At 39.2% G+C, this 27,256-nt stretch overlaps 1 pseudogene; it reads right to left on the bottom strand.

Moving 5' to 3' along the window:
* Positions 1-2,949: 2,949 nt before the first annotated feature.
* The window catches only part of LOC112321341 (anaphase-promoting complex subunit 10-like), a 28,984-nt pseudogene continuing 4,677 nt past the window's right edge, over positions 2,950-27,256 (bottom strand).

Here is a 27,256-nt window from a genome sequence, read left to right as displayed (position 1 = left end):
CAATTACAATAGTAACATGAAAGATCACTGTTAACAGATTACCATAACAAACACAATAATAATGAAAAATTTTTAAAGTATTGCAACAATTACCAAAATGTGACATAGGGACACAAAGTAAGCAAATACTGTTACAAAAATGGCATCAATAAACTTACTTAATGTAGGATTGCCACAAACCTTCAACTGGTTAAAAAAAAAGTAATTTCTGAAGAGCACAATAAAAATAGTTATGTCTGTATACATTCTAGGGTTTCTTTCCACTGAAGAGTTTGATATGATCTTATTGGTCTAAGATCTGAAATAATAATAATTTTTGCGGGGTTGGTAATCAGTGAATAACTGTATTAATATGGTCTTTAAATAATACCAAATTGACAGGAAAATTCCATCATCAGGAAAGGAATAGTTCTCAGTCTAGTTTGCAGTAATGGGGACAGGATCTTAGTGGATGAACCTAAATAAATTATGCTGTTATGTTCTCCAGAAGCAGTGGAATACATGGGAATTGTACATTTGTAAACATAAGTAGTTTAAAGTAATTCATCCTATGTTTTACAGCTCCAACATTTTCTCCCTTAAGAAAAATTATGCAGGGACCAAGGCAGCTAACAGCAAGGTGCAGTGATAAAGTGGTTGACTTCTCTGATTTGGGACCTGTTATTTGTTTCAATGCATGTTAGGGTGTTTTGTGCAGAGCACGTGTTTTAAGACAAAGAGCAAGTATAAATTTGGTATAACCTCATATCCTTCCCAATCAGAGACATGGAAAATGCTTTTAGAAACATAAATCCCACATTTTTAAAAGCGACACACTGGAATGATTCAAGAAACAATTACATGCCATCGAGTGGGGGGGGATCTTCAATAAAATAAGCGGGTGATTTCTCTTAGCATTTCTTACATTTCTAGTTTCCTGCTTAATGAAATGGAAGCATGAGAAAGAAACTCTGCCCATTACTATTTTTCCCCTCTAGGGAAACTTTGAAGTCATTTTTTAAAAATTACAATATTATTTAGGCTCCTGGAAAAATAACTACATTTAGAAGTCTTACTCCCATCATGGTAATCCTAGAATTAAGTGCTTCATTCATACATATAATAGAAAATCCTAAAACGACCTTCATAAATTCATTCACAGAACAAAAACAAAAAGGGTGAATCTGCAATCTCAGACTTTTCCAGAACAGTAGTATGCATATTCCTGTAGAGCAAACAGAGAGTGCCTATTATATGCCAGGCATGGTGCTAAGCGTCATACATTAAATACCACAAAACCCTCATATATAGGCACTTAGACATCCCCATTGTAAATATGGGATAACTGAGGCTCAAAGAGGTTATTTGCACCATTGAATGTTGAAGCTGCACCAAAGTGGTTCCAAAGACCATAGAATTCCATGTATTCATTACAGTATACAGCTTCCCCTGAATATACGCTACTAAGGCACATAAATAAAGACATATGCCAATCTGTGGGCATTAGTTTTAAAACTCCTGGTATGACACTGATTAGAAAGAGCCACAGGCAGCTGTAGAAAAGCAGAGTTGAAATACACTCTGCCTGGGAAGATTCAAAATAGCAGAGGAGTGAGTGGAAGTTACACTGACCTCCTTCCAAGACCAATCTGGAATTAAAACTAAATTGTGGAGAAATTATCCAGAATAAACAACTGAACAATAGCAAGAGAGAAGCCTCATAACCACAGACAAACAGAAGAAACAGCTTGAACACTACATCACTGGTAGGGAGTGAGGAAGATATGCGAGTGGGCTGACTGGGCTCCCACAGATGGCAGATGAAGTGCTGGAGGGATATTTAAGCAGCTGGGGGATCACCCTGAGAAGTATGGGGTCTAAACCCCAAGCTGGTCTCCCCAGTCTACAGCACCAGAGCCCAAAAAGTACACAAATAACATCCAGGTGCAAAAAGTAGCAAGGCTTCTTTCTGCCAGAGACAGATGGCTGGAGACCCAGAGAGCCATTTAAAGGGCCAATGCATAAATTTTCGTATGCAGACACTTTCCCTGGGCTATGGCAAAAGGTAGGGGGGTGGGGCAAAGTGGACTAGAAGCCTTTGAGGAGAGACTGGGGATGGTGGCTTTGGGGAGAGAACTGAGAGATCAGCTGCCAGGATCCTGGTGCTGAGTCATCCCCCTTTCTGCAGGACCCATTGTACTCAGGCAGATCACTCCCCTCCAAGTGGCAACAGCCTGAGGGGAAACAGTAGCCCTGTCTCCAGGGATTACTCTCCACTCTGTGGTGCTTAAGCCTGACTGCTGATGTCAGAGTGACTAACAACTGAAGGAGACAGCCACAGATGGTAGAGGCCTGGTAGGCTCCAACAGGCTGCCTAAGGCCAGATGGGGTCAACATCTGACATCACCAGAGGCGAATCCAGAAAGAAAAAACAGTGGTAAATATTAGATGCTGCTGAGGCAAAATCCAATATGGTCTCAGTGGTCTGCATAGTGTTTTAACATCCAATTCTTATCCTTCAAGTTTGAGAATATTAAGTCACTAGATTTTATGCTATAGTTTATTTAAATTCTCATATTTTTCTCCTCCCTTCTATTACCCCATTACACCTTCTTCTTTTCTCTTATTATTTTTGTTCTACATTTGGCTTTCTCTCTTGCTACAACTTATTTCCCTTCCACTCTCTTACTATTTCTCCCCCTTCCAGCCTCTCAAAACCAATTTCCTTATCAATGGTCATCTCACATTCTTCTTTTTTTTCAATAACATAAAATATGTAAGCTTTATTATATTTTAGAGAAAATAAAGATAGTATAGTACAAATTTTATTTTTAAAGCTACAATAAAATGCTTCTTGTTGCACATAAAAATGTAAAATAACTGATGCCTTTTCAATAAACATACGAGATATAATATATACTGACCAGAGAAAACAAAGATGTATTTAATAATATCAGTACTATTCCCAGGTCACCTTATTGAATGATACATCATGAGATCAATAGTTGTACATCTAGGAAACATACCAATGGAGTTCTCTTCCACTTGTGTATATTTTAATCTGTCTCATGTGGTTTTCTCTTCCATTTTGGTGATTGGCTAGAACAGCAATCTGTATCATGAATGTACAAGTTGGTTTCTTGTGATTATCACTTAAGGGAATGTGAATCCAGCCACTTGGTTCCACTAATTCAGGTTGCCGATTTCTTGAAGGTTGTGGAAATTATTTCGTACTCTGACTGAGCTCTTGCTTGAAGTATAGCTTTCATCAGATTTTTAGTCTGCATAAATACAAAATGTCATCACCATTGTTTTTCTTATGAATTGTATGTTCACTAAATGAGGCTGCAAACCATCTGACTGCCAAGTTTCTAGATTGTCATTTTGATATTGATCCACTCCAAATCTTGGTTAGCAAGATGAGAGTAACCAAACAGCTTGTGACCCAATTTCCCATACTGTTCCAGTCCTTTCCAACTGCTTATGGTCAGCACCAGGAAGTGTTTGGTGTGGCCATTTAAAAATATATATATTAGCTTGCAGACTAGCTGTGTCACAGCTCAGGGTTTTAGGTATCCCTGCAACTCCACATCATTCCCACTCAGTTTCTAGACAGCCTGGCTTCCCCTTATCACAGATTCTTTTTCTTGCTCTTAAAATACCTATGTTCTCTCTCCACCATTATCAATCATTGTCCATGGTTGGTTGTGGATAGGGGAGGTGTTGCATATTTTACATTTTTTCCCTAGATCTTCACTATTTTTGTATGTTAAATCTCCAATTTTACCATTTCCTTCTCTTATTCAATTCTGCCTTCATCATGCTTGTTCGTTTTTCTGTCTCAAATTTTATTTTTCCCCTGTTGTAGTCTGGTTTTATTCTTTTTTTCTTCTTTCATCCTGCCTTTTCTTTTTTTTTTGTCTCAAATTTTAATTATTCCCTGTCTTAGTCTGGTTTTCATTCCTTATTCTTAGTATTCCCTCTCCATCATCTCAAAACACTTCCCTTTCCTCTAGACATCTCTTAAGCTTTTCTTTCTTATTTCCCCCTTTTTCCCATCCCGCCTATATTAATCTTAGCCATTTGTTGTTGATAAACCTGTGGGGAATCTTTTTCTCCAATTTGGTTCCTATTTTTAAATTTATTTGTTTTTTTCCTTTGTCTAACTCTTACTTTATTTTTTTTTAATTTCTGTTTAAACCTAATACTATAAGTGTCCCTTCTCTTACTTGATTCTGCCTTCTTCATTCCATTTTTTAAATATATTTATTGATTATGCTATTAGAGTTGTCCCATTTCCCCCCCTCACTCCACTCCATCCTGCCCACCCTCTCCCTCCCACATTCCCCCCCTATAGTTCATGTCAATGAGTCATACTTATAAGTTATTTGGCTTCTACATTTCCTACACTATTCTTACCCTCTCCCTGTCTATTTTCCACCTATCATTTATGTTACTGATTCTCCGTACCTTTCCCCCCTCTCTCCCCCTCCCACTCCCCTATTGATAACCCTCCATGTGAGCTCTATTTCTGTGGTTCTGTTCCTGTTCTAGTTGTTTGCTTAGTTTGCTTTTGTTTTTGTTTTAGGTGTGGTTATTAATAACTGTGATTTTGCTGTCATTTTTACTGTTCATATTTTTTATCTTCTGTTTCTTAGATAAGTCCCTATAACATTTCCTATAATAAGGGCTTGGTGATGATGAACTCCTTTAACTTGACCTTATCTGAGAAGCACTTTATCTTCTCTTCCATTCTAAATGATAGCTTTGCTGGATAGAGCAATCTTGGATGTAAGTCCTTGCCTTTCATGACTTGGAATACTTCTTGCCAGCCCCTTCTTGCCTGTAAGGTCTCTTTTGAGAAATCAGCTGACAGTCTTATGGGAATCCCTTTGTAGGTAACTGTGTTCTTTTCTCTTGTTGCTTCTAAGATTCCCTCCTCCTGTTTAATCTTAGGTAATGTAATTATGATGTGTCTTGGTGTGTTCCTTCTTGGGTACAGCTTCTTTGGGGCTCTCTGAGCTTCCTGGACTTCCTGGAAGTCTATTTCCTTTGCCAGATTAGGGAAGTTCTCCTTCATTATTTGTTCCAATAAGTTTTCAATTTTTTGTTCTTCCTCTTCTCCTTCTGGCACCCCTATAATTCGGATGTTGGAACGTTTCAAGATATCCTGGAGGTTCCTAAACCTCTCCTCATTTTTCCAAATTCCTGTTTCTTCATTCTTTTCTGGTTGGATGTTTCTTTCTTCCTTCTGGTCCACACGGTTGATTTGAGGTCCCAGTTTCCTTCCCATCACTATTGGTTCCCTGTACATTTTCCTTTGTCTCTCTTAGCATAGCCTTCATTTTCTCATCTAGTTTCGACCAAATTCAACCAATTCTGTGAGCTTCTTGATTACCAGTGTTTTGAACTGTGCATCTGATAGGTTAGCTATCTGTTGGCTGCTTAGTTGAATTATTTCTGGAGCTTTGAAATGTTCTGTCATTTGGGCCATTTTTTTTTTTTTGTCTTGGTGCTTCTGTTACTTAAAGGGGCAGAGCTTTAGGTGTTCCCCGGGGCGGGGTAAGGCTGATTGCTGCACTGTGACACTGTATGTGGGGGAGGGGCCGAGAGGGAGCAATGGAGCTTGCTCCACTCCCTGCTGGCTTTCAGATACTCCCTCTTCTACCCACAATCAAAGTGGGCCCCTCTGATGCTGGTTCCCGAATGGGTGGGCTTGTGCACACTCTAGGCCCCTGTGGGTCTCTCCAACGCACTCTCCTGTGAGGCTGGGAGTTTCTCCTGCGGCCTCCCCAACCCTCACAGGTGTTTTCACTCAGATGTTTGAGGCTTCATTTCACAGCACTGGAGCCATTGGTTACACGGTCTACTTCGCTCCCCGCTGTTCTTCCTGTTTTATCTGTGTGCCTGTGTGGGGCTCTCCGCCACTCTGAGTCCAGCCCTCTTGGTTTATCTGTGTGTGAATGTAGGGCCGCAGGGTCTGCTCATGGTCAGACTGCCTGCCCTGTTCATCCCACACTCCGCCAGTCTGGGTCCCACCACAGCAACCCGAGGCAACTCCAGTTCTCTCCCCCGGCTGCCTGTCTCCGCCCCTCCTTCCGGTCTGGATGAATATTTATTTTTTATCTCCCTGGTGTAGGACTTCCTTGCCGTTAGATTTTCTGTCAGTTCTGGTTGTGCGAGGAGGCGCACTGTGTCTACCTACGCCTCCATCTTGGTTCTCCCTTCATTCCATTTTTTTATTTACAATGTAAATTTTGCTTTCTCTCTTCACATTGCTCTGATTCCTTACCCTTATTGGTGTTCCTCCTTCTACCCTCTCAAAATCATTTTTCTTTCAGTTAGTTGTCTCATATTTGCCTATCCTTTCTTATAATAGTCTTAAACTCTTTACAGCCTTATTAATACTGGTTCATTTGCTATTGATATGTGATTGTGGCTGGGTAATTTTTGTGGGTGTGAGTTTGTTTTGGGGCTGTGTGGTTTTCTTTTGGCACCACCTACAAAAGCATCCAAGACATGGTGGGTGAAGTGACCACCATTTCAGCCAGGTTGAGGGAAGGACACACTAAGGAATGACAAAAATAAAAATAAAACCCAATTATATCCAGAGAGCCTACATGAACAACAAAGGGCATCCCAAGAATATCAATTTCAAGACATCAAGGAGACTGCAACACTGATTCACACAGGTCTTCTAGCATAGAGGTTCACCCCACAAAGGCAAGAAGTCAAAGCAAATCAATTTAAGAAGCAAAACCAAACAAGTGTCTCCTCTAAAATGGTGAGATAAAGAAACAACCACCAGTCAAAAGGAAAGGAAGAATCCCCAGAAAAAGGTGGTAAATGAAATAGAGGTAATTAAACTATCAGATACTGAGATAAAATCAATGGTTATAAGGAAATTCAATGAGCTCAGTGAGAATTACCAAAAACTACAGGGAAGCTGCAAGTAACTTACTGGGAACTACATCTGCATGAAGGACATAGGAAATATCAGTAAGAGCCAGGGGGAAATGAAGAATACAATTTCAGGATTGAAGAAGATAGTAGAAGAAATTAAAAGCAGGCTAGATGAAGAAAAGGATCAATCTGTGAGCTGGAGGACAAGGCAGAAAAAAATTCCCACACAGAGCAAGAAAAGGAAAAAGGACTCAAAAAGAATGAAGAGGGCTTAAGTGAACTGCAGGACCACATGAAACAAATAATATCCATATAATAGGGATACCAGAAGGAAAAGAAGAGGGGAAGGGGATACAAAACCTGTTTGAAAAAGTAATGACAAAAACTTCCCTAATTTGATGAGAGAAAAAGTCACACAAGTCTAGGAAGCAGAGAGGGTCCCAATTAAGAGGCACCAAAAGAAACCCACTATAAGACACATCATAATTAAAATGGTAAAATTCAAAGACAAATAGAGAATCTTAAAGGCAGCAAGGGAGATATAGGAAGTAACATACAAGGGAACCCCAATAAAGCTAGCAGGTGACTTCTCGACAGTAACACTACAAGCCAGAGGGGAATGACAAGAAATATTCCAAGTAATGAAAGGTAAAGGTCTGCAACCAAGACTACTTTAACCACTAAGGCTCTCAATTAAAATGGAAGATGAAATAAGGAGCTCCATAGACCAAGGAAGGCTAAAAGAATACACCTCCATTAAACCAGCACTGCAAGACATGCTAAACAGCTAAAGGTAATACTATAAGAAGAGGAAGAAAAAGAATGAGAGAGAGGAACATAGGAACAAAGTGGGTAAAATTGCAATGAATAAGTACCTATGAATACTAACCTTAAATGTAAATGGATTAAATCCTCCAATCAAAAGACATAGGGTAGCTGAATGGATAAGAAAATGTGACTTGCACATATGCTGCCTACAAGAGACCCAACTCAGAACAAATTACCTACAGAGACTAAAAGTAAAGAGTTAGAAAAAAATATTCCAAATAAATGGACAGGAAAAGTAAGCCTGGGTAGCAATATATATAACAGACAAAATAGACTCAAAACAAAGGCCGTAAAAAGAGACAGAGAAGGATACTTCATAATACTCAAGGGAAGAATCCACCAAGAAGACATGAATACTGTAAACACTTATGCATCAAATATAGGAGCACCCAGACATATAAGCAAAATCTTGGAGGACTTTAAGAAAGATATAGAGCAACACAATTATAGTATGGTATAACACCCCACTGTGAACAATGAATAGATGTTCCAAACAAAATAGCACCAAGTATATTGTGGAACTGACTGATTTCATGTACCATATGCCAAATATAGTTTCAACTCCTTAACAGTTAAGGAGCCATTACATTTATATAGTCCAAAAATTATTTTGGCCCTTTGAAGGCAACCGTGAGGCTGATGTGGCCCCTGGTGAAAATAAGTTTCACACCCCTGCTGTAGACCAAATGTACTTAACTTATATAGAGAGAGAAAATTTAATTCCAAAGAAGAAAAATACACATTCATTTCAAATGCTCATCGAACATTTCCAATGATAGATGACACAGTAGGACACAAAACAACCCTTAACAAATTCAAGAAAATTGAAATCATACCAAGCATTTTCTCAGATCACAAGGGCTTCAAACTAGAAACCAACCTCAAGGAAAAAACTCAAAAAGATTCAAACTCATTGAGACTGAATACCATGCTATTAAACAATGAAAGGGTTAATGAGATCAAGGAAAAAAATCAAAATGTTTCTGGAAACAAATGAAAGTGAATACACAACAGTTCTAAACATACAGGACACAGCAAAGGCAGTCCTGAGAGGGAAGTTCATAGCAATACAGGCCTACCTAAGAAAGATTGAAATATTTCAAATAAAGAACCTAATGCTACATGGACAAGTACTGGATGAACAACAACCAGCAAAGCCCAGAGTGAGTAGAAGGAAGGAAATAACGAAGATCACAGAGGAATTAAATGACACAGAGTCTAGAAAAACAATTCAAAGGATCAATAAATACAGTGGTTCATTCTTTGAAAAGACAAAGAAAATCAACAAGACTATAAGCAGACTCATCAAGAAAAAAAAGGAAAGGACTCAATAAATAAAATCAGAAGTGGAAAAGGAGAAATTACAACTGATACCACAGAAATACAAAAGATTGTAAGACATTACTATGAACAAATATGTGCCATGGAATTTGAAAACCCAGGTTAAATGGTCAAGGTTCTATAAAAATATAATCTTCCAAAACTGAATCAAGAAGAAGAAAGCCTGAAAAGACCAATAACAGCTGGTGAAATTGAAGCAAAATCCAAAAATATATCCTCCCATAACACAAAATCCCTGAACCAGACAGTTTCACAGGAGAATTTTACAAAACACTTAAGGACATGAACATAGATGCTAAAATCCTCAACAAAGTATTGGCAAACTGCATCCCGCAATGCATTAAAAAAATCATACAACATGATCAAATGGGATTCATCCCAGGGATGCAAGAATGGTAAAATATTTGCAAATCAATAAAGGTAATGTATCACATATACAAAAGTAAGGACAAAAGTCACATGATTATATCAATGCATGTAGAAAAAAGCATTTGATAAGGTAGACCACCCATTTATGATAAAAACACTCAGCAAGGTGGGAATAAAGGGAGCATAAATCAACACAATAAACATCATATATGAAAGAACTATATCCAACATCATACTCAATGGGCAAAAATTAAAACCTTTTCCACTATGATCAGGAACTAAACAAGGATGTCCACTTTCACCATTTCTGTTCAACATACTAGTGGAAGTCCTAGCCACAGCTATCAGACAAGAAAAGGAAATAAAAGGCAACCATATTGGAAAGGAAGAAGTAAAACTGTCATTGTTTGCAGATGACATGATATATACATAGAAAACCCTATACACTCAACCAAAAACTATTTCACCTAATAAATGAGTTTTTCAAAGCAGCTGGATAGAAATTCAATATTCAGAAATTGAAGGCATTTTATGAAGGCACTTTTATACACTGACAATAAAATATCAGAAACAGATATCAGGATAAAATCCCATTTGCTACAGCAACAAGAAAAATAATGTATCTAGGAATAAACCTAATCAAGAAGGTAAAAGACCTGTACTCACAAAACTACAAAACACTGAAGAAAGAAATTAAGGAAGACATGAATAAATGGAAGCATATAATATGTTCATAGATTGGAAGAACTGACATCATCAAAAAATAGTTTCCAAAGCAATTTATAGATACAATGTAATCCCTATTAAAATACCAATGACTTATTTCAGAGATATAGAACAAACATTCAAAAATTTATATAGACCCATAAATCACCTCAAATAGCCACAACAATTCTGGGAAAGAAGAACAAAGTAGGAGGGATAATGATACCTTATATCAAACTATATTACAAGACCACAGTAATCTTAACAGTTTCATACTGGCATAAGAACAGACACATAGATCATTGGAAGAGAATAAAGAGCTCAGAAATAAACCCAAGTCTCCATGGTCAGTTAATATTTGACAAAGCGTAAAATGGAATAAAAATCCCCTCTTCAACAAGTGGTTTTGAGAGATCTGGACAGCTACATGCAAAAAAAAAAAAAAATGAAATTCAACCACCAACTTACACCATACACAAAAATAAACTCAAGATAAATAAAAGACTTAAATATAAGTTGTGACACCATAAAAGTCCTAGAGGAGAACATAGGCAGAAAAATTTCAGATATTCCACTCACCAACATTATCATCGATATGTCCCCTAGAGCAAAGGATATAAAGGAAAGAATAAACAAATGGGACTACATCCAATCAAAAAGCTTCTGCACAGCTAAAGAAAACATCAGTAAAATGAAAGGGGAACCAACCTTATGGGGAAATGTATTTGCCAATGATACTTCAGAAAAGGGTTTGATCTCCAAAATATATAAAGAACTCACATGACTCCACACCAGGAAAATGAAGAATCCAATTAATAAATGGGCAAAGGACCTGAACAGACACTTCTTCAGGGAGGACATACAGAGGGCCCAGAGACATATGAAAAGATGCTCAGCATCACTAGCCATCAGAGAGATGCAAATTAAAATCACAATTAGATACCACTTCACATGGGTCAAAATGGCCATCATAAGCAAATCAACAAACAACAAGTGCTGGAGAGGTTGTGGAGAAATGGGAACATTAGTGCATTCTTGGTGGGAATGCAGACTGTTGCAGCCACTGTGGAAAACAGTATGGATTTTCCTCAAAACACTAAAAATGGACCTGCCTTTTTACCTGGTGATTCTACTGCTGGGATTATACCCTAAGAATCCTGAAACACTAATTCAAAGGAACCTATGTACCCCAATCTTCATAGCAGCACAATTTACAATAGCCAAGTGCTGGAAACAGCCTACGTGCCCATCACTAAATGAGTGGGTCAAAAAAACTGTGGTACATTTACACAATGGAATACTATGCAGCAGAAAGAAAGAAGGAACTCCTACCCTTCAAAACATCATGGATGGAACTGGAGATCATTACAATAAATGAAATAAACTAGGTGGTGAAAGACAAATACCATATGATCTCACTTATAAGTGGAACTCAATCAACAAAACAAACATGGGAGAAAAATAGAACCACAAACATGGAAATAAAGAACAAACTGAGCATTAGTAGAGGGGCCAGGGGAGGGAGGTAATGGGGGAAAGAAGGGTAGGGTCAAGTCAAGGATCATGTATAAAGGACCCATGGACAAGGAAAACATGGGTGGGGGGAAGATTGAACTAGGAGAGGGGGAGTTGGTAAAGCACATGAGAGCAATGGGGAAAAATGGGACAACTGTAATTGAACAATACTAAAAAAGAAAAGAAATACACTCTGCCTGGAAAACATAGTCACTCATTGGCTTAGCAACTGATTGGAAACCCAGGGGCACTTAGTTATCCTCAAAACTTTGTTTTAGCACAGATGTGACCTTGATCTCACCAATGAACCATGCTGCCCTCAGTTTTCTCATCTGTGACTTTGAAATGGAGACATGGAATACTTTGAAAGAGACCCAAGATGGCAGGAAATTTTAGGAACCTATATTGTCACACTTGATGTACAACAGCACATAATTCTGTATGGAGTTATGTATATGTTCTATGCAGAAACATATACAAAAGTCCTATTCCCCTTTAGGGTAAAAGAAAATCTACTTACCGAGTTTTCCCTCTGCTAATAAATGTCATCCAATGGATATGGCTAAATAGAGCTTTGAAAGAATGTAAACTTTTTCAGTTTTCTTTGTTTCCAGATGTAGTCAAAATACTACAGTTTTAATAAATATGGAGGAATAAAATAGTATTATTTTGAGCTTATGAATTGTTAAGGGTATTTTTTTATAATGATTAATGATGAAACATTTTATAAAGTTTGGGTGATTCATTTACACAGCAGCAAACCTTTAAACCAAGTATTCTGAGAATTCAGAACCTGTTATAAATTTTTTTTATTCTCTAATTTGGGGATTTCCAAATCACTTTTTAATAGGAATAAAGATGAAGAAAGTAGGATATATCTATTCTCAGTTCCCCATATTACTTCCATCTATATGTGATCTTAATAAATTCAGTTCCAACAAAATGTAAAGTACAGGTAGAGTCCAATTTCAAAAAAGATGTAGCAGCATTATCTATAAAAGATGTGTAGCTTTTATACCAGTATTTTCTTTCAAGTGTTTTGTCCCTGCTGTGTTATCTTAAAGGATTAAAAAAGAAGAAGAAGAAAGAGGAGAGTAGCAAAACTGTGTTTGCTCAAGAGCTCAGATCTTTTTTAAAAATATGTACTGCTTCTCTGGGATTATTTTTCAGAAGGAAGTGTATAAACTTTATTTTAGATAGAAGATATACGGTGATTTCACAAAGATGGAGGAGGGAAAAAATGAAGTTGATAACTGCTCACTTAATTCCACTCCTATTAACTCATGAAACTATGATTTGATGGAAAGGTAAATATCATGACTATACTTTTTCTCATGATATTTTAGCTTGTCTATAGAGAAAGTCTTAACATAAATGACCAACAGTAAACAAATGTTTAAATTATGAATGCCTATGTCATAGAATATACTGCAGCCATTATAACAAATGTTCTAGAAGAATACTTAATAACAGAGAGATTGTTTGCAATGTAAATGAATAAAAATAGCAGAATACAAAACTGAAAGAAGAGTATGAATGCAAAATATCTAACTAGGAAAAATAAACATTCATGTTAATGCTCTATGTGGTGGCATTTTTATTTATCTTTCATACTTTTCCATATTTCTCAAATATCCTACTATATATTTCTTTTGGTATTAGAAAACAAACATTTTTAAAGTCTTTTTTAAAATATATTTATTGATTTTGCTATTACAGTTGTCCCATTTCCCCCTCTTCATTGCTGCCCACCCCCTTCCTCCCACATTACCCCCCCTATAGTTCTTGTCCATGGGTCATACTTATAAGTTCTTTGGCTTCTACATTTCCTATACTATTCTTACCCTCCTTCTGTCTATTTTCTACCTACCATTTATGATACTTATTCTCTGTACCTTTCCCCCCTCCCTCCTTCTCCCACTCCCCTGTTGATAACGCTCCATGTGGTCTCCATTTCTGTGGTTTTGTTCCTGTTCTAGTTGTTTGCTTAGTTTGCTTTTGTTTTTGTTTCAAGTGTGGTTGTTAATAACTGTGAGTTTGCTGTCATTTTTACTGTTCATATTTTTATCTTCTTTTTCTTAGATAAGTCCCTTTAACATTTCCTATAATAAGGGCTTGGTGATGATGAACTCCTTTAACTTGACCTTATCTGGGAAGCACTTTGTCTGCCCTTCCATTCTAAATGATAGCTTTGCTGGATACAGTAATCTTGGATGTAGGTCCTTGCCTTTCATGACTTCAAGTACTTCTTTCCAGCCCCTTCTTGCCTGTAAGGTCTCTTTTGAGATATCAGCTGACAGTCTTATGGGAACCCTTTTGTAGGTAACTGTGTCCTTTTCTCTTGCTGCTTCTAAGATTCTCTCTTTCTGTGTAATCTTGGGTAATGTAATTATGGTGTGCCTTGGTGGGTTCCTCCTTGGGTCCAGCTTCTTTGGGACTCTCTGAGCTTCCTGGACTTCCTGGATGCCTATTTCCTTTGCCAGATTGGGGAAGTTCTCCTTCATTATTTGTTCCAATAAGTTTTCAATTTTTTGTTCTTCCTCTTCTCCTTCTGGCACCCCTATAATTCAGATGTTGGAACATTTAAAGATGTCCTGGAGGTTCCTAAGCTTCTCCTCATTTTTTTTAATTCTTGTTTCTTCGTTCTTTTCTGGTTGGATGTTTCTTTCTTCCTTCTGGTCCACACGGTTGATTTGAGTCCCAGTTTCCTTCCCATCACTATTGGTTCCCTGTACATTTTCCTTTGTTCCTCTTAGCATAGCCTTCATTTTTTCATCTAATTTGCGACCAAATTCAACCAATTCTGTGAGCTTCCTGATTACCAGTGTTTTGAACTGTGCATCAGTTATGTTGGTTATCTCTTTGTTGCTTAGTTGTATTTTTTCTGGAGCTTTGATCTTTTCTTTCATTTCGGCCTTTTTTTGTGTGTGTGTCTTGGCTTGCCTATTACATAAAGAGGTGGAGCCTTAGGTGTTCACTGGGGCAGGGTAACACTGGTCGCTGAGCTGGGACACTATGTGGGGGAGGGGCCGAGAGGGAGCAATGGCCCTTGCTTCACTCTCTGTCGGATTGCAGTCACTCCCTCTGCTACCCACAATCAAATTGGGCCCCTCTGGTGCTGATTCCCATGTGGGTGGGCTTGTGCACACTCTAGGCCCCTGTGGGTCTTTCCAACGAACTCTCCTGTGAGGCTGGGAGTTTCTCCTGTGGCCTCCCCAACCCTCACAGGTGTTTTCACTCAGACGTTTGAGGCTTTATTTCACAGCACTGGAGCCATTGGTTACACGGTCTACTTCGCTCCCCGCTGTTCTTCCTGTTTTGTCTGTGTGCCTGTGTGGGCCTCTCTGCCACTGAGTCCAGCCCTCTTGGTATATCTGTGTGTGAATGTGGGGCCGCAGGGTACTGTTTTCTACAGTAGCTGCACCAGTCTGCATTCCCACCACCAGGGCACTAGGGTTCCCTTTTCTCCACAACCTTGCCAGCACATGTTGTTTGGTGAATGGTTTATGATGGCCATTCTGACTGGTGTGAAGGGGTATCTCATTGTGGCTTTAATTTGCATCTCCTGATGGCTACTGATGTTTAGCATCCTTTCACAAATCTCTGGGGCCCCTGTTTGTCCTCATTGGAGAAGTGTCTGTTCACGTCCTTTGAAATTATTGATTGGATTGTTTGACTTCCTGGTGTGGAGTCCTGTGAGCTCTATATATATTTTGGAGATCAAACCCTTGCCCAAGGTTTCATTGAAAAATATATTATCCCATTCATTTGATTCCCTTTTCATTTTTTATTTTGTATTTTTTCTTTATCTTTATTGTTATTCAAGTACAGTTGTCTCCATTTTCCCCTCACCAATAGCCCCCAACCCATACATCCCTACCTCCCATCCTCCATCCTAACCCCCTTTTGCTTTGTCCATATGTCCTTTATACATGTTCCTTGACAATCCTACTCCTTTTTTTCCCCATTATCTCCCTCTTGCCCTCTGGTTACTGTCAGTTTGTTCTTTATTTCAATGACTATGGTTATATTTTGCTTGCTTCTTTGTTTTGTTGATTAAGTTCCACTTATAGGTATAATCATATGGTATTTGTCTTTCACCACCTGGCTTATTTCATTTAGCATAATGTTCCCCAGCTCCATCAATGCTTTGTAAAGGGTAAGAGCTCCTTCTTTCTTTCTGCTGCTTAGTATTCCATTGTGAAAATGTACCATGGTTTTTTAATCCCCTCTATTACTGAAGGGAACTTAGGTTGCTTCCAGCACTTGGCTATTGTAAATGGTGCTGCTATGAACATTGGGGTGCACAGGTTGTTTTGAATTGGTGTTTCAGGATTCTTAGGGTAAAATTCCAGCAGTGAAATTAGTGTATCAAAAGGCAGTTACATTTTTAGTTGTGGAGCATTTAATCCATTTATTTTCAAGGTTATTATTGATAAGAAGTTATTCATTGCCATTTTTTCATACCTGTGTTCCTCTCTCTCTCTCTCTCTCACACACACACACACACACACACACACACACACACACACACACACACTTTATTTCCTGTTCTTAAAGCAGACCCTTTAACATCTCTTGAGAGCTGGTTTGGAGCAGATGTATTCTTTCTGGCTTCTTTTATCTTGGAAACTCCTTATTTGGCCTTCCATTTTAATTGAGATCCTTGCCGGACAGAGTAGTCTCAGTTGCAGGCCTTTGGTTTTCATTACTTGGAATATTCCTTGCCTATCCCTTCTGGCTTGGAGTGTTTCCATTAAGAATTCAGCTGCTAGCCTTATGGGGGCTCCTTTTTATGTTACTTCCTGTTTCTCCCTTGCTGCCTTCAAGATTCTCTCTTTTTCTTGGAATTTTTCCATTTTGATGATGATGTGTCTCGAAGTGGGTCTCTTTGTGTTCCTCTTGATTGGGACTCTCTGTGTTTCCTGGATTTGTGTGACATTTTCTCTCATCCAATTGGTGAAGTTTTCCATCATTACTTTTTTCAAACAGCTTTTCTATCCATTGCTCTTCTTCTCCTTCTGGTATCCCTATTACACGGATATTATTATGTTTCATGTTGTCCTGAATTTCCCTTAACCCCTCTTCATTCTTTCTGGGCCTCTTTTCCTTTTCTTGCTCTTTCTGGGTGGTTTTTTTTTTTTTTTTTGGTTTTTTTTATTACTATTTTTTACCTTGTCCTCCAACTCACTGATTTTATCCTCTGCTTCAACTAACCTGATTTTGATTCCTTCAACTGTGTTCTTCAGTTCAGCAATTGTATTCTTCATTTCCTCTTGGCCCTTGTTGATAGTTTCCTTTTTCATGTTGATATAGTCTGCAGTGAGTTCATTGTATTTTCCCTGTAGTTTTTGGTAATTCTCTTGCAAGCTCATTGAGCTTCCTTATAACCATGGCTTTGAACTCAATATCTGATAGTTGACTTATCTCTATTTCATTTAGCATTCTTTCTGAGGCTTCCTCCCTTCCTTTCATTGGGGATTGTTTCTTTGTCTTCCCATTGTTCATGAGACTCTTCTCGTTAGCCTCTGCTTTTTAAATTGATCTGTTCTGACTCAATGGGTTTATGGTGTGAACTTCTATGGTAGAAGACCTGTGAGACTCAGTGGTGCAGTCTCCTTAATTTCCTGAGCTTGCTGGTCTTGAACTGTCATTTATCTTGGTTCTCTGTATGTCTTTGTGTTTTGATTGTTGTTGGGTCTTTCTTTGGTGGGTCCTTCCCTCCAGCTGGCTAACTGAGGGTCACTCCATCCACCACATCTTGTATTCTGTCATGTTGGGGGGGCAGGTTGTGTTGAAGCTTTTTCTTCTGCCTGTCCAATATTTTGAGGCTTCTCCCTTGCTATTGTTCAGATGTTTGTTCTGGGTAATTTCTCCACCATTTAGTTGTATTTCCAGATCGGTCCTTGTTGGAGTTTAGTGTGGCTTCCACTGCCTCCTTCACCTTCTTCCATTGTTATCTTTTGATGTTTCCTTTGTTGGTGGCTTTCCTCTTCTAGCAGGTATACTGTTGTTCCCACCTCCCACTATTTTTTGTGATCAGTTGGAGGGGGAAGACAAAATGGATTAAGACAGCAGGAGTATATTCTATGGTATTTAAAGTACCACTCCATAGAGAAGAGATAGGAGATCTTTTAGATATGTATAGTGTTAACTGGGATATTTCACCCAACTATCCACTCTTTAGAAAGGGTGGAAAAAAGACTCCTGTTGGGGCAGGAAGGATTGTGAGTTGGATTAGAAAGCAGTGAGCTTGTGAGAGGTCAGATTATGAGATAAAATGAGAATAAAGGGTAGAAAATAGGTGTAGTGCACAAGAGAATAGAGTTAACCACAACAATAATAAAATTGCTGAAACAGTGAAGTGAACTAAGATCCGGGAGGGGTGCTGTGTAGTATTTACAGTTATATGGAACAGCAATTATTTACAATAGTATTGGAGCAACAATCATTGGACAGAATCGATGTTAGCTGAATGACAAGAATAGAAAGTATAGGGCCTAGAGTAGTGTGCTATTGGGACACAAGTGAGGTAAAAGAAGGAAAATTAAAAATACACTATGAGAGAACAGGGAAAACCAGTCAAACAATGCAATTTAACAAACCAAGCAAAGAAGACTAAACAGAATGAAGAGAAATAAAAAAATAAAACTAATCAAATAAAAGATATAAAAATAATGAAAAAATAATGGTAGTACAAATATACAATAGCTTGCAAGTTTTCAAGAGTAGCAAAGTGAAATTTGTCTCACTGTCTCAGTTGTTGGATGACACCTCTTAGAATGTAACTCTGGTCTTTTCACAGCTCCAAGTTTTATTGTCTCACTTGTAGGAATTAAAAAAGAAAAAGAAAGGAAGGAAGGAAGAAGGGAAAAAAATGCCTCTTGGTGGCTTTAAAGTGGCCAAGCCATTCGTACTGGTCTTCCTGGCTGCAGCAGACTGAGGGGGCTTGGTGTCACTTTTCTCCCTTCCTGTGGTCTTGTGGTGATGGGGCCCAGGTCTGAGTGCACTCTTTGCAGTTGCCCAGCCTCCAGCCCTGTTCCTCAGTTTGCTGCTGGGCCTCCAGTACCCTTCTGTGCCCAGCCTATACCTTTAGTCCACCAGATGTGCTGTCCTTGAGGTGCACCAGTCACGGGAAATTCACACACCACCTTCTCACTCTTTGCTGTCTTAGATGCTAGGGACTCTCACAGTCTCTTCTGGGTAGTTCAGCACCCCACACACACTGACTTAAGTCTTTCTGGGCACTGCTAACTCCTTGAGCCCTGCTGCTCTCCTCTGCATGTGTGTGGGGGGGGGCATGTCTGCCTTCCTCTTAGCAAACCAGTCGGCCCCAATGGACATGGGCACATGCCTCCTCTGTTGCTGTGGCCTGGGCAATGGGGTCCAGCACACAGTGCCTCTGGGCTGAGTGGTTGGGCATGCACATCCCTGGGGCTGCAGGTGTGAGTGCATTGACTCCACTGCTGTTGTGGTGGCCGGGACAGTGGGGTCGGCACACATTGCCTCTGGATGGTGGGGTCAGGCACTCTCTGCCCCCTGGGGCTGCAGGCATGAGCGCTAGGCCTCTGTTGCTGCAGTGGGAGTACAGTCACTGGGTGACGTGTTGGGCGCATGCCAGCCTCCCCTACTGCTACAGTAGCCGTGGGAGCATGGGGGGCGGCTGGGTGGGTGGCACACCACTGTGGTCACGGGCATGGTTGGGCACCCTCCACCGCTGTGGCCAGGGATAGGGTAGGGGCGCAGCCACAGTCCTGGCAGCAGAAGCAGGCCCACAGCCCAGGTTGTGGAGGCTACTCCGGTGCAATCAGGGGAGGCAGGGATGGCTGCTGTGGGAGAATTCCCTAAACAGCCAGCAAATGCCTCTTTGTTTTCTTTTTGAAAAATTCCTCCTGTTCAAGCCTGCCACTCCATACAAGGGTCTGGCCTCTCACACAGCCCAACTCTCCAACCAGACCTGGGACTGTCCAGGTCAGGGTCCATCACTGCCCAACTCTTCCCAGCTGGCGTCCACAGTCTCTGCTGGTCCACACCACCCCTGTGTGTTTGCCACTTTGTCCTTATTCCCCTCAGTGACTTCAAGCATCCAGGTCCATCTTGGAGCTGCTCAAACTTCCCTTTTTGGTAAGGTAGAGAGCTGTTGACCCAGCTCTCTCCCAAGAATCCTGTGGCAGACCAGGTGGGCACCGGGCCTGGGGCTGCAGCTGCCCTGGTCCCTGTGCTGGTCCCAGGATTTTATTGTCCCAAAGAAATCTCCATACTGTCTGATTTCTCAATGTCTTCTACAGTTTTGGCCTCCGACCTTCATATATGCTGGGATTCTATTGGCTGTTCACTCTGTTCCTCAGAAGATCAGCTAAGTGTTCCACCCATCCACAGTGGGAAGTGGACTCTGCTCCCATATCTCTCCGCCATCTCACAAAACAGTTCACAAGGCATCTCGCTTCTGTGGTTTTTCTAGGATCATATTCTAGCAACACCACAGTTACATAGTCATTATTGGACTTGGACTTTATATCAAGGTTATGAGGAAAAGCAATATGAATCTCAATATTGTATGTAATATTCTTAAATTCCTGAAGTTTCGAGCAAGATGAAATTTTCTAAGCCTATGCCATTCCTATGAGAAAAATAACATTTTTAACCATGCTTACTGCAATTAATAAAGCATCAAAAGACTTAAGGAAATAAACATCTCTCTCCAACAACAAAAACACTCTTCTTTATGCTAAAACAATTTCCCATTGGCTTCGAGATATCTCTTAATCACATATTTAACTCCTCTACTAAATTGTACTGCCTTTTTATGCATACACACAATTACTCATAACTGTAGAGAATTTTAAATCCTTGAGAGGGTTCCAGAGGCAAATCCTTAGTGAAAAAACAAAAGTAGCAATTTTATTAAAATACTGTAGCATTTCCACACTGCAGTGTGCACAGTACTCTCTATAGCTCCTCAAAACCATTAAAACATGCTTTGTTTGGATGTGATCTAAGCATGAGTCTTGGATAGTGAGGCTACTACATCTTACTCTTTGGGATACTTCAGGGAACCTTGAGTAGGGAATTAGGGCACCTGAATCCTATCCCAGGCCCTGTTGTGGACTAGCTCTGTGACCTCAAACAAATCAATCTTCCTCTCTTCGCTGCATTTCCTTGTGTATTAAATATAGAGGTTTAGACTGGGTAATGTTTAAAACTTTACTTTTTTTGAATTTTCTAGGTGGCCTGAAGGTCAAGATTTAGAGTAAAAGTGATAATCAAAACTTAGCTCACCTTCTTATAAATGGAACTACAGGCAAAGCTTGAAAATATTGTGGGTTTGGTTACATACCACTATAATAAAGCAAGTATCACAATAAAGTGAGTTGTAATTATTTTGCTGGTGGAGGGTTTATCTGCAGTGTATAAAACACACCTATGAAGCACAATCAAGCAAAGTGCAATAAAATGAGGTATGCCTGTATAGTAACATGACTTGAAACTTCTTGCTAAAGCTATATGGAAGCCACTGGAGATCAGCATAGACATTATGAGTGAAGGTGGAGGGAGATTCTCAGGGAGCTAAGCCTACTTCCTGAGTGCAGGTTGAATAATCACTAGGCCAGGGCCTCTTACATTCACCATTTAAGGACCATCCAGACTTATGCTGTTTAATTTCTAAACCCCTTCCAATAAATTCTGATCATCTGTAGGTGTCCAAAATTCTTGGACATCTCTTTCCAGTTATAGTTACTGTGTCACCTGAGTTTCTGAAAGTAGACACCCTTGGGGCCATCTGGAGTTATTTTGGACTTTCTAAGAAGATTCTAAGCTTTGCCTACCAACTCTCTCTTCATTCTTCAGATCATTCTTCCTTAGAGTCTAGCTCCATCTTAAAGGCCTATGCAGCCTGGGGAGTCACTAGTGTATGTCATTGAAGCAGGTGACAGGATGATGTGCTCTTTTTTCATACTCTTTTGTGAATTGTGAAAGGTTCTTTAGAGCCCCTTTGATACCTAAGAGTGGTCCAGACAATATCTTTGAGTCCATAAAATTTATTTGTTTGTATTTTTTATTGCATTTATTAGAAAGTGTTTAGATCAGTTGGTATTTAAAATGAAGCCTTATTTTTTTAAATATTAATTAGTCTTTCTTTTAACATCCATTCTTTTTTTATGATTTTTTAAATCCTCACTCAAGGATATTTTTATTGATTTTAGAGAGATGAAGAGAGGGAGAGAGAGAGGAAAACATCAATTGGTTGTCTCCCGTACTTGCTCCAACCAGGGACCAAACCCACAACCTAGGTGTGTGCCCTGATCAGAAATCGAACCTGCAACCTTTTGATGCTTGGGACAGTAGTCCAACCAACTGAGCAAACCAGCCAGAGCATGACATCCATTCTCAATACATTTTTCAGAAACAAGGACCAAAGATAGCTTCTGATTCATTTCCAAGAAAGGAAATAGTTCTACATCAGGACATTTTCCATGAAGCTTAGCATTTAAAAGCATTGTATTGATATTGCTGATAAAACTATGCTAGAGATTTGTCAAAAATTATAATTTGCTGCCCATGGTGAAGTTAGTCGGCTCATTCTGTAGAATTTTCTATTGCTACCTTAACTTCTAAATACACATTTGTTTTGGTATACAGTTAGAAGCTTGATAATTCCTGATTTTGCATGCCTGATTTTGGATCATTACCCTTGTTTTACTGTTGCTTTTCACATTTAAATTGCAATGATTATTTTAAGCTAGTAAATACTAAAACAGCTTCAAATGAACATAAGCATATCAGTGCTGCAGAATCTGGCAGTTGGACAAATACAGTCTAAGCAGATGCTTGAACAGCCAGGGGAGGCGTAGACAGAACCAAATACTCAGACTCCAGGAGATACTGGCAGAGCCCAGAGACCACTGTTTCCTTGCTTGTAAGCAACCAAATCCCCGATGTTATGCCTAAAGCTTTGGGGATGGGTGGAGGTACTTCAGGCTGCCAAGTAGGTTCTTGTAGCCTTGCCTCACTTCTCCCAAATCTCTGCCTAAAAAGCCCCATCCCCCAGGAACTATGCCAAGAAAACCAAATGGAAAAGTCCAAAGTTGGAGCAACAGAAATAAAATCCCAAAGGATCTCAATGATTCTATGAATTCTAAAATAAGAGTTAACATTTGTAGAGCACTTCTTGTTTGCCAGCCACCATGCCAAGCGCTTTACGTGGATTACCAAAATTAATCCCTACAAAGAGATGAGGTGGCAGACGTTATTTTCTCCCATGCTATTAACAAGGAAACTCAAGCTGAGGGAAGTTACTGTATTTGCCGAGTATAATACACATCTTTTGGCTGAAAATTTTTAAAAATTTTTATTGTTATTCAAGTACAGTTGTATGCCTTTTCTCCCCATCCCTCCACCCCACCCAAACTGAACCCACTTCCCACCCCCACCTCCACCCTTCCCCTTGGTTTTGTCCATGTGTACTCCATAGTAGTTCCTGTAATCTCCTCTTCCCACTGCCCCCCTGGCCCAGCTATTGTTAGATTGTTCTCAACTTCAATGTCTCTGGTTATATTTTGTTTGCTTTTTTCTTCTATAGATTATGTTGGAATTAAAGGTGAGATCATATGGTATTTGTCCCTCACCGCCTGGCTTATTTCACATAGCATAATGCTCTCCAGTTTCATCCATGCTGTTGCAAAGGGTATAAACTCCTTCTTTCTCTCTGCTGCATAGAATTCCATGGTGTAAATATACCATAGTTTTTGGATCCACTCATTTCTGATGGGCACTTAGGTTGCTTCCAGTACTTGGCTATTGTAAATTGTGCTGCTATGAACATAGGGGTGCACAGGTTCTTTTGGATTGGTGTTTCAGGGTTCTTAGGGTATAATCCCAGCAGCGGAATTGCTGGGTCAAAGGGCAGTTCCATTTTTAGTTTTCTGAGGAAATTCCATACTGTTTTCCCCAGTGACCTCACAAGTCTGCATTCCCACCAACAGTGCACTAGGGTTCCCTTTTCTCAGCATCCTCTCCAACATTTGTTTGTGGATTTGTTTATGTGGGCCACTCTGACTGGTGTGAGATGTTACCTCATTGTGGTTTCAATTTGCATCTCTCTCATGGCTGGTGATGCTGAGCAGCTTTTCATATGTCTCTGGGCCCTCTGTATGTCTTCCTTGGAGAAGTGTCTGTTCAAGTCCTTTGCCCATTTTTTAATTGGGTTGTTTGTCTTCCCGGAGTGGATTCGTGTGAGTTCTTTATATATTTTGGAGATCAGGCCCTTGTCTGAGGTATCATTAGCAAATATGTTTTCCCATACTGTTGGTTCACTTTGTAATTTAGTGCTGTTTTCTTTAGCCATGCAGAAGCTTTTTATTTTGATGAGGTCCCATTTCTTTATTCTTTCCTTTATGTCCCTTGCTTTAGGGGACATGTCTGTGAGGATGTTGCTGCATGGAATGTCTGAGATTTTCCTGCCAGTGTTTTCCTCAAGGACTTTTATGGTGTTACAACTTATATTTAAGTATTTTATCCACCTTGAGTTTATTTGCGTGTATGTCATAAGTTGGTGATCAAGGGTTTTTTTTGCACGTAGCTGTCCAGATCTCCCAATTCCATCTGTCGAAGAGGCTCTTTTTGCTCCATTTTATACTCCTGCCTCCTTTGTCAAATATTAATTGACCATAAAGACTTGAGTTTATTTATGGGCTCTCTGTTCTGTTCCATTGGTCTATGTGCCAGTTTTTATCCCAGTACCAGGCTGTTTTGATTACAGTGGCCTTGTAATACAGTTTGATATCAGGTATTGTGATCCCTCCTGCTTTGTTCTTCTTTCTCAAAATTGCTGCAGCTATTCAGGGTCGTTTAAGGTTCCATGTAAATTTCTGAAATGTTTGTTCTATATCTGTGAAATATGTCATGGGTACTCTAATGGGGATTGCATTGAATCTATAAATTGCTTTGGGTAGTATGGCCACTTTGATGATGTTAATTCTTGCAATCCATGAGCATGGTACATGCTTCCATTTGTTTGTGTCTTCCTTAATTTCTTTCTTCAGTGTTGTGTAGTTTTCTGAGTACAGGTCTTTTACCTCCTTAGTTAGGTTTATTCCTAGGTGCATTATTTTTCTTGTTGCTATATCAAATGGGATTTTTTTCCTGATTTCTGTTTCTGCAGTTTCATTGTTGGTGTACAGGAATGCCTTTGATTTCTGAGTATTGACTTTGTATCCAGCCGTTTTGCCAAATTCATTCATTAAGTTCAGTAGTTTTTTGGTGGACTCTATAGGATTTTCCATGTACCCTACCATGTCATCTGCAAACAGTGACAGTTTCATTTCCTCCTTTCCAATTTGGATGCCTTTTATTGCTTTTTCTTGTCTGATTGCTGTGGCTAGGACTTCCAATATTTTGTTGAATAGGAGTGGTGAGAGAGGGCATCCTTGTCTTGTTCCTGATCTTAGTGGGAAAGCTCTAATTTTTGTCGATTGAGTGTGATGTTGGCTGTAGGTCTCTCATATATGGCCTTTATTATGTTGAGGAATGCTCCCTCTATTCCCACTTTGCTGAGTGTTTTTATCAGAAATGGGTGCTGTGTCTTATCAAATGCTTTTTCTGCATCTATTGATATTATCATGTGATTTTTGTCTTTGCAGTTATTGATGTGATGTATTATGTTTATTGATTTGTGAATATTGTACCATCCTGCATCCCTGGGATGAATCCAACTTGGTCATGGTGGATGATCTTTTTAATGTATTGATGGATGCGGTTTGCTAATATTTTGTTGAGAATTTTAGCATCTATGTTCATCAGCGATATTGGCCTGAAGTTTTCTTTCTTTGTTGTGTCTTTATCTGGTTTTGGGATTAGGATGATGCTGGCTTCATAAAAAGAGTTTGGGAGTCTTCCATCAGTTTTGATTTTTTCGAATAGTCTGTAAAGGATAGGGGTTAGCTCTTCCTTAAATGCTTTGTAGAATTATCCTGTGAAACCATCTTGTCCAGGGCTTTTGTGTGTTGGGAGTTTTTTGATGACTGCTTCAATTTCCTCTGCTGTTATTGGTCTGTTCAGGTTTTCTGCTTCTTCTTCATTCAGTTTTCGAAGATTATATTTTTCTAGAAATGTGTCCATTTCATCTAGGTTTTCAAATTTCTTAGCATACAGATCTTCGCAGTAATTTCTTTCAATCCTTTATATTTCTGTGGTATCAGTTGTAATCTCTCCTCTTTCATTTTCAATTGTGTTTATTTGGATCCTCTCTCTTTTCTTCTTGATGAGCCTACTTAAAGGCTTGTCAATTTTGTTTATCTTTTCAAAGAACCAGCTCCTGGATTCATTGATCCTTAATATTGTGCTTTTAGCCTCTATCTCATTTAACTCTGCTCTGATCTTGGTTATTTCCTTCCTTCTGCTTGCTCTGGGCTGTCTTTCTTGTTGTTCCTCCAGTTCTTGTAGGTGTTGGGTTAGGTTGTTTGTTTGAAATGTTTCTATCTTTTTAAGGTAGGCCTGTATTGCTATGAACTTCCATCTCAGGAGTGCTTTTGCCGTGTCCCATAGGTTTTGGGTTGTTTTGAGTTCATTTGCATTTGCTTCCACAAAGTTTTTGATTTCTTCCCTAATCTCGTTCTTGACCCATTCATTGTTTAATAGCATGCTATTCAGTTTCCATGATTTTGAGTGTTTTGGGTTTTTTCCTTTGGGGTTGGTTTCTAGTTTCAGTCCCTTGTGTTCCAAAAAAATGCTTGATATGATTTCAATTTTCTTGAATTTGTTGAGGCTTGCTTTGTGTCCTATCATGTGGTCTATTTTTGAATATGTTCCATGTACACTTGAAAAGAATTAATATTTTGCTTAGTTGGGATGAAAAGCTCTATACATATATCAGTTAAGTCCATTTCCTCTAGGGTATTGTTAAGTGACACAATATCCTTCTTGATATTTTGTTTGGAATACCTGTCCCTTTTTCACAGTGGGGTGTTAAAATCCTCTACCATAATTGTGTTGGTGTCAATATCTTTCTTGAAGTCCTACAAGATTTTCTTAATGTATTTGGGTGCTCCTATGTTGGATGCATATATATTTACAATGTTTATGTCTTCTTGGTGGATTCTTCCTTTGAGTATTATGAAGTGGCCTTCTGGGTCTCTCTTTATGGCCCTTCTTTGGAAGTCTATTTTGTCTGATATGAGTATTACTACCCCTGCTTTTTTTTCCTGTCCGTTTGCTTGGAAAATTTGTTTCCATCCCTTCACTTTCAGTCTGTGTAAGTCTTTTGTCCTGAGATGGGTCTCTTGTAGGCAGCATATGTGTGGGTCATGTTTTCTTATCCATTCAGCTGTTCTATGTCTTTTGATGGGAGCATTCAATCCACTTACATTTAAGGTTATTATCGATAGGTAGTTATTCATTGCCATTTTTGCCTATGTGTGTTCCTCTCCCTTTCTCTTTTCCTTCCTTTCCTTAAAGCAGTCCCTTTAGCATCTCTTGCAGAGCTGGTTTGGTGCAAGTGTATTCTTTTAGACTTCTTTTGTCTGGGAAACTATTTATTTGGCCTTTTATCTTGACTGAGAGCCTTGCTGGGTAAAGTAGTCTTGGTTGCAGGTCTCTGGTTCTCCTTACTTGGAATATT

The sequence above is a fragment of the Desmodus rotundus genome, chromosome X (assembly GCF_022682495.2).
Source record: "Desmodus rotundus isolate HL8 chromosome X, HLdesRot8A.1, whole genome shotgun sequence".
Taxonomy (NCBI): domain Eukaryota; kingdom Metazoa; phylum Chordata; class Mammalia; order Chiroptera; family Phyllostomidae; genus Desmodus; species Desmodus rotundus.
This window is presented reverse-complemented; position numbering and strand designations above follow the sequence as displayed.